Source organism: Podarcis gaigeae (assembly GCF_964106915.1).
Source record: "Podarcis gaigeae genome assembly, chromosome: 3".
In the NCBI taxonomy this organism is placed as follows: domain Eukaryota; kingdom Metazoa; phylum Chordata; class Lepidosauria; order Squamata; family Lacertidae; genus Podarcis; species Podarcis gaigeae.
The window spans coordinates 96,702,110-96,710,357 of NC_139680.1; positions in this window are offsets into that span (position 1 = coordinate 96,702,110).

Here is an 8,248-nt window from a genome sequence, read left to right on the forward strand (position 1 = left end):
TACACACACACACACACACACCACAGCCTAATAACCACGAGGATCAGAAAGCTTAGAATCAGCAAAACAGATTTGTCACCTATAAGGTCAGGAACTGATGTGATATCCAGCAGGCGGATGCTGGTGTCTCCCATCAGAGGTGATGGATGCCTCAATGAAGTCCTGAATGGATAAACCCTCTGTACCATACATATATGTGATTTCATGTTTCTATAATAAATTATTATTATTATTATTTCTACCCCGTCCATCTGGATGGGTTTCTCCAGCCACTCTGGGCTGCTCCAAATAGAATATTAAAAACATGATAAAACATCAAACATTAAAAGCTTCCCTAAACAGATGTCTTCTAAAAGTCAAGTAGTTGTTTATTTCCTTGACATCTGATGGGAGGGCCTTCCACAGGGCGGGCACCACTACCAAGAAGGCCCTCTGCCTGGTTCTAGTCTTTCCAACAAACTACACACCGTGTCCCCCATCAGAGGTAATACCCCTCTCCTAACACTCCATAAGCCCTCCACCGAGACCATCTAGGAAAAGGGAAACCCTGGTCCTAAACCTCTGCTGCCTTGCAGGATACCTTTGGAAGAAGAAAAGGCTAAGGAGTAAACCCTACACAAATCCAGAGTGGAGTCTCTAAGACTGTTGGATGGCAACTTATACAAGGCAACTCTGGCAACTCCTGCAGCTAAGCTGGCACCAAATGTATTGCTCTGTTTTCCTTTGGACCACATCAGCGAGGCCAAGAAGCTTCTTGTCTGGGCAGCCCAGGACCTCCAAAGACACTGTCCAGGCTTGTGCCCCAGGGAGGTCACTTTCCTGCTGCTAGTTTGGCTGCACCCCGGAGGCACACTCCATTGTCTATCGAGACAGGAAGATGCCAGCAACCCTTTCCCAAATTGTTTCCTCAAATGCTTAACTACACTTCTTTTTTTTTTCTAGGATTCATTAGTATAATTAAGACAACATATGGATAATGGCTTAATAGGTACTCAAAAAAGAATCCAGATTTCCAGGTTATGTCATGTTGCACTTTGAGTGCATAATTCAAGATGCATGACCCATTAGCAATCCCAGATAAGAGTTTTGAAAAAGGGAATTGAAATCAGCAGGAGAGGAAAGATGGGGGGGGGGACGACACAGTAGTTGTACAGATCTTGACAGTCGTTGCATATCTAAATCGGGCACCCTACATTCTAAGGATTTTGTTGCTAATTTGGTTTAGCAATCCTTCCCAGGATTTTTGAAGCATTTTCATAGTGCTGAATAGTCTAATCCGATGTATGTCCCACTGAGTTCAATGGGATTTACTCCTGGGTAAGTGTGCACAGGACTATGACCTACAGCAAACTTTTTTTTTTACATTCACCTATAGGGCACAGGTGGCGCTGTGGGTTAAACCACATAGCCTAGGACTTGCCGATCAGAAGGTCGGCGGTTCAAATCCCTGTGATGGGGTGAGCTCCCATTGCTCGGTCCCTGCTCCTGCCAATCTAGCATTTCGAAAGCACGTCAAAGTGCAAGTAGATAAATAGGTACCACTCCAGTGGGAAGGTAAACAGCATTTCCGTGCACTGCTCTGGTTCCCCAGAAGTGGCTTAGTCCTGCTGGCCACATGACCCGGAAGCTGTACGCCAGCTCCCTCGGCCAATAAAACAAGATGAGCGCCGCAACCCCCGAGTCGGTCATGACTGGACCTAATAGTCAGGGGTCCCTTTACCTTTACCTATAGTCCACAAAGTGTCAAGTGTGTGAGAGGTTTGAAGTGGCTATGAGAAACGGTCAGGAATCAGGGTGCCCAACCAATGGTCCCCTTTTCCATTGAGGGGACAACCTCCAGAATCCAGAATGCATCAGCTAGACTGGTGACTGGGAGCGGCCGCCGAGACCATATAACACCGGTCTTGAAAGACCTACATTGGCTCCCAGTATGTTTCCGAGCACCATTCAAAGTGTTGGTGCTGACCTTTAAAGCCCTAAACGGCCTCAGTCCAGTATACCTGAAGGAGTGTCTCCACTCCCGTTGTTCTGCCCGGACACTGAGGTCCAGTGCTGAGAGCCTTCTGGTGGTTCCCTCACTGCGAGAGGCCGTTACAGGGAACCAGGCAGAGGGCCTTCTCGGTAGTGGCACCCGCCCTGTGGAACGCCCTCCCACCAGATGTCAAAGAGAAGAACAACTACCAGACTTTTAGAAGACATCTGAAGGCATCTTTAGGGAAGCTTTTAATGTTTAACAGACTACTGTATTTTAATACTTTGTTGGAAGCCGCCCAGAGTGGCTGGGGAGGCCCAGCCAGATGGGTGGGGTATAAATTTATTATTATTATTATTATTATTATTATTATTATTATTATTATTATTATTATATAACATTAATCAAAGGCCTTCCACAGTGCTTAACTGTGTAGCATGCTGAGTTTGCTAATATCACAAGGCCTTATACACGCTATATGCCAATCCTTGATCCTTTTATAGGATACGTCCTCATTTCATTATATGTTTTGTGGTTTTACAAGGAGTTGCCAGCCTTGTTCAGCAGCTCAGACCATGTCATGCTGTCTGCACTTGGGCTGCCTTCCAGCTGGGAGAGTGTTTAGAAGCCAGCTAGTAATTTAATTCACTTACTGCTATGGCAGTCACATATCTTGGGTCTCCAGTCCGTTGATTGCTATTGGAGGCATGGAACCAATGCTCAAAGCTAACAGCAGAGGTCTCCCTCAGCTGAAACTTTAGCAATAGACAGTGATCTTGATGCAAACTCAGCCTTCACTAAAAAGTTAAAAAAAATGGCCAGCTTTTTACTAGAAAAGGGCGTTTTTAAAAAACTTTCAGGGATGGAGAAGGAAGGCAAGAAAAGATGAAGAAGAAACCCTACTGGATTGGGACCATTAGTATAAGTAATAATACACACACCCCAATATAGGCAAGTACAAAAATGGATTACAGTATTAATACAATCAAAAAGACAATGATTTTCCCACCTCACTCTTCATTTGCTAGCTTGAAACCACCTTCATTATGAAGGTTATGAATCCAGACTTTAAATGAAAGCCTTGCTAGGATCAGCAACCCTGAAATGACATTGTAATACTTTGGTCTTACAACTTTGTAGAAACAGTTACAACACTTTTTTGAGGTGTGAGGAGGGAGTGGGAAAGCCTATTGGTAGAATGAGCTATATTTACTTTCAGCCATACAAGTTAGTGGGGACCATTTGGTTCTATGCAAGGAAGTAGAGGGTGCTGTAACACTACTGGGGCAAGGGTAAAAATCTTTCCACCCTAGAATCTGCCCGCAATGTTCGGTGTCAGAAATCAGTTACATCTTCAAGGAGGTCCATGTCCTTCAAAGTCTGACCTGCTTATTATTTAATCTTAGGAGCTATTTATAGCACAGGATTAGGAAATAAGATCATGTGATAAGACGGTACATCATGTTGATGACTAACATATAGGAAACAAACCAGGTCGTTGTGTACCTAGAACGTAGCAGTAAGACTTTGCTGAATGATATGCTTAGCTGCAAAAAGAAATTGCACAAGAATGATGACTGTTTATACACAGGGAGAGCTATCAGATGAAGGGAGGAGGTAGATATGCCTAGCAGCCGACAATGTTTTTAAAAAATCAGTGGATGTTCTCTAACTGTTGCAGAATTAAAACAAAAAAATTCCTTCCAGTAGCACCTTAAAGACCAACTAAGTCAGTTCTTGGTATGAGCTTTCGTGTGCATGCACACTTCTGTATCTGAAGAAGTGTGCATGCACACGAAAGCTCATACCAAGAACTGACTTAGTTGGTCTTTAAGGTGCTACTGGAAGGAATTTTTTTGTTTTGACTATGGCAGACCAACACGGCTACCTATCTGTAACTGTTGCAGAATTGTGCCAAACAGTGCCTGGTAGTTATAACAGCAGCAGTAGCCAGATGATTGCTCACAAATTCTCTGCACTTGCAACTGAATAATTAGTGTAGCACCTATTCACTAGGAGACCTTGTTTATAGTCTCTCATGGTGCCATGCCTGTGCCCACTCAAAACACTGAGAACTGTTAAGCAAGGGAAAAAATCACTTCCACTCTGAAATATTCATGACATATACAGTTGGCTAGAACATGCAAGGCTCTTTTTTTTAAAAAAAATTGTGACTATAGTAATACCTCGGGTTACATATGCTTCAGGTTACATACGCTTCAGGTTATAGACTCCGCTAACCCAGAAATAGTACCTTGGGTTAATAATAATAATAATAATTTTTATTTATACCCCGTCCTCCCCAGCCAAGGCTGGGCTCAGGGTGGCTAACAAGCAATAATAAAAACAAATTGAACGAATACAACTTAAAAAACAAGATTAAAATACAACATTAAAATATTGAAATATTAAAATGCAGCCTCATTAAGAACTTTGCTTCAGGATGAGAACAGAAATTGTGCTCCGGTGGCGTGGCGGCAGCAGGAGGCCCCATTAGCTAAAGTGGTGCTTCAGGTTAAGAACAGTTTCAGGTTAAGAATGGACCTCTGGAACGAATTAAGTACTTAATCCAAGGTACCACTGTATTTAAAAAAAACCCACTGTCAACTACACTGGTAAAGTTCATGGTTCACGTCTGGATGAAACCTTCCTAATAATGAGTCAGAGTCAAGTTATAGATCAGTTTAGGCCCGACAGTGGTGTCCCAGCTTTTTTCAAAGTTGTTGACCTTTTTTTAGGATTAAAGTTGCTGAGCTTTTTTTATGAGTTTACTCCAAAGTTGTTGAATTTAGGATTGAAGTTGCTGAGGTTTTTTTAGGATTTTACCCCAGGCAATAAACTGCCACAAGGGCCAGATTCGGCCCCCAAAACGGACTTTGGACATGCCTGGAGGGAGTTAATTCTACTGTCAGAATTCTAACCAACTTGAAGCAGTTGCCATGATCAGACAGCTAAATAGGTCAGTATCCCCAAAGGTCAGGAACACGGGGAGGGTGAACAGCAAGTGACAGCAGGAATAAAGGGAGCCCTGAAGCAAATTAAACCAAGCCATAGAAGTGACTTTGTACTAAGTGTATATCAAGTTTTCTACTCAAACAGCTGTTTAGCCTCAGGGCCAGCTGAAACCCTAGTTGCGAGGTCAACATGACACAGCATAGAATATCAAGATCATTCCCTGGCTTCCTTGATCTCCTGAAGTAGTAGCGAGGCATAAATGTTTTGTCTACATACCTACAGGACCTGATGTTTGTATCCAGCAATGTCAGTGCTTAACTTACAGATATGTTCCATCCGTTTATATTTACCAAGGGGTGGGGTGGGGAGACAATGTTCATATTCCAAGTACAGAATAAAAAAAATACTTGGTGTTAATGACCACACTTTTATGAGGACACAGTCCAAAATGCAAGCATAGCTACTTCATGGTGTTAAAAGAATACTGAGCCACAAACCACCATCTTCTATTTATTATTATTTATTGAATTGCTACCCCACACTTCCTCCCAAAGGACCCAGGGAAAGCAAGCATTTCAGCATTTCTCCACAGCCTTCACCAACCCAGATGCCTTGAACTACAATTCTCATCCACCTCAGCCAGCACGGCCATGCCAGCTAGAGCTGACGGAAGCTGTATTTTTCTATTTTGTTTATTCATTTGGAGGGCCCCAGATCAGTGAAGGCTGTCTGGACATATTAACTGTTTGTTGCATATTACCACATCAAAAATGTACACACAATGTAGTTGAGAGGCTTGCTCTGAAGCTGGGTTTGCTTGGGAGGAAAATAAGGTTATGGAGACGACGAGAACTGGCAGAGAGCACCAGGGTCAACATCAGGTTCTTTGAGGATACACAACATGAGGGACTTGAACCAACATCTGATACAATGATTGCCATAGTAGATTTCAAGATTATAAATACATTGTGTTAAAGCTGTTCAAATTTATGCAGTAATTCCAGGAAATTCCAGAACATTCCTCCTTTGCCTGTCAGAGCCCAGCTCCACCTTCCATGCGTGTTGTAAAGGGTTCCCCCAATCCTCCAAAGCAGATTGCGGGGAGCACAGTGGCTATGGGGTGAAGGGTTAAAAATATATCCTGCCCCCTTTCATCCACAGCAGTGCCCAATAAGCAGAGCTCCACTCCAGCCCCAATGTAGATGAAATTAGAAAAAAAATAACATGACAAAAATCCACCCACTTATACCTCAATGGATCACTCAGACACTGCACATTTGAGAAAGCTCAAATCTGAGAAAGTATGGATTCCACATAAGATAGTGAAAGCAAAATGAGTCCCTAAGAGGCCGTAATGGAGACCCTCAGTAAGAAAGTTTTGGACCCACTATTTGTTGAAAGGGCTTCTAGTACTTGAAAGCTGGCATGTTTTAGAAATACTGAGTTTAACTATCCAACAGATACAGGGCTGGCCCAATACATGTTGGCATCTGAGGTGAACCACAAAATGGTGCACCCCTCCCTGCCAGGGAAGAAGGGGTAAGTGAAGAGCTATACCCAGGAACATGGAGGGAATAAAGATCAACATAGGGATCTGCTGCCCCTGTGGATTCTGCCGCCTGAGGCATTTGCCTCACCCTGTCTCATGGGTGGGCCGTCCCTGAACCAATAGCACAACCAAGAATCCTGTCAAGTAATCAAAGCAGAGGGGCCAGGTTTCCAAGAACCCTGAATCTCTAGCCATGTGAGCCATTGTTCTTCTCAAACAGAAGCAACCCAAGCTAGATAACAAAGTGGTTTTGAAATAGAGGGGAGCTTCAAAATTAGTTTGAGATACATTCTGGAGGTAAAAAGAAAAATCCCACTGGGCTAGTACAACCAGCTAAGCAGTTCTTTGGATCCCAGCAAGAGAACTTAAAACGCCAGTTTTTCTAAGCTCAGAGATTTGCCTATAGATTCCCTTGTGAATTGAAATGATGCAAAATCCCATACTGTTAGGTATACATACAAGTAACATGTCGCCAGCTCCCCACTGACCTGCAATTATTTAGATAGCAAATAAATTTGCCTATTTAAACTATGCAGCACATTTCCCCCTTTTTATTTTTTATTTAATCCAGAATATAATTTGCCAATGTATACCTGAAGTCCCAGGGAAGAACTTGCACAGTCCCAACAGGGAACCATTGTTGTAGCTGCCATTAAGCCCTCATTACAAGGAACACTTGGATTTAAAAATCCCCACAGGCATTCTGCCAGGTCAAACTTATTTGGGAGCTTTTCAGAAGGCAACTCTGCAATTTGGCAAATGACATAAAACAGGGGATTCAGCCGGATTAAGGTTTTAACGTTAATTCTGGAAGGAAACTAACTTACTTTAAGCTCCAAATGTCATACTAAAGGTATGGTGATTTTTAAAGGTGGCTTTTGGGAGGGGTGTCAAAAATTGGCCATTTTAAATTTATATAACAAGTTTAGCTATAAAGCTATCTCTCTTATGAAAGATGTTCCAAGGGAAGAGATGGCAGAAAAAGAATGTTTCCTTCAAAAAAACAACCACCCTAGATTTAGGGTGGGATTCACTTAATGAACAGCAGAAGGGCAACACTTCCCCACCAGAAAAAGTTCTCTGGGTGGGGTTGGAAACAGTATGTGGGGGGAGGGGAGATCATTCCACCTGCCAAGCCCAATATGCTTGGGCAAACGGAACATTTTAAATGGCGTAACAATTGAATTCCACCTATGGGGGGGGGGGTTTAACTGATGGATTTCTGCAGCATGTGGAATTACAGCTATAAATAATACCTGCATGTTGGTGTGTGCCATGTGACAAAGGTATTTGAGAGCAGAAGCAGTAAAGGAGTCTAGAAATGTTGTGAAATGCTGAAAAGCTGCAGAATCATTTAGCATGCTGGATCACTGTGACTCATATTTAGAAGAAGAGAAGAATTTGGATTTGATATCCCGCTTTATCACTACCCGAAGGAGTCTCAAAGCAGCTAACAATCTCCTTTCCCTTCCTCTCCCACAACAAACACTCTGTGAGGTGAGTGGGACTGAGAGACTTCAGAGAAGTGTGACTAGCCCAAGGTCACCCTGCAGCTGCATGTGGAGGAGCGGAGACGCGAACCTGGTTCACCAGATTACGAGACTATCGCTCTTAACCACTACACCACACTGGCTCTCCACTTTCCTCCTTCCTTTAAAGCAGAGAGAGATCTAAAAAGGTAACCATCATTTACTACCAGGCAAGTTGTATTCAAGTGACATGAAGGAAGAACATTTAACAGACAAAATATTTCTCCAATGGACACACAAAAA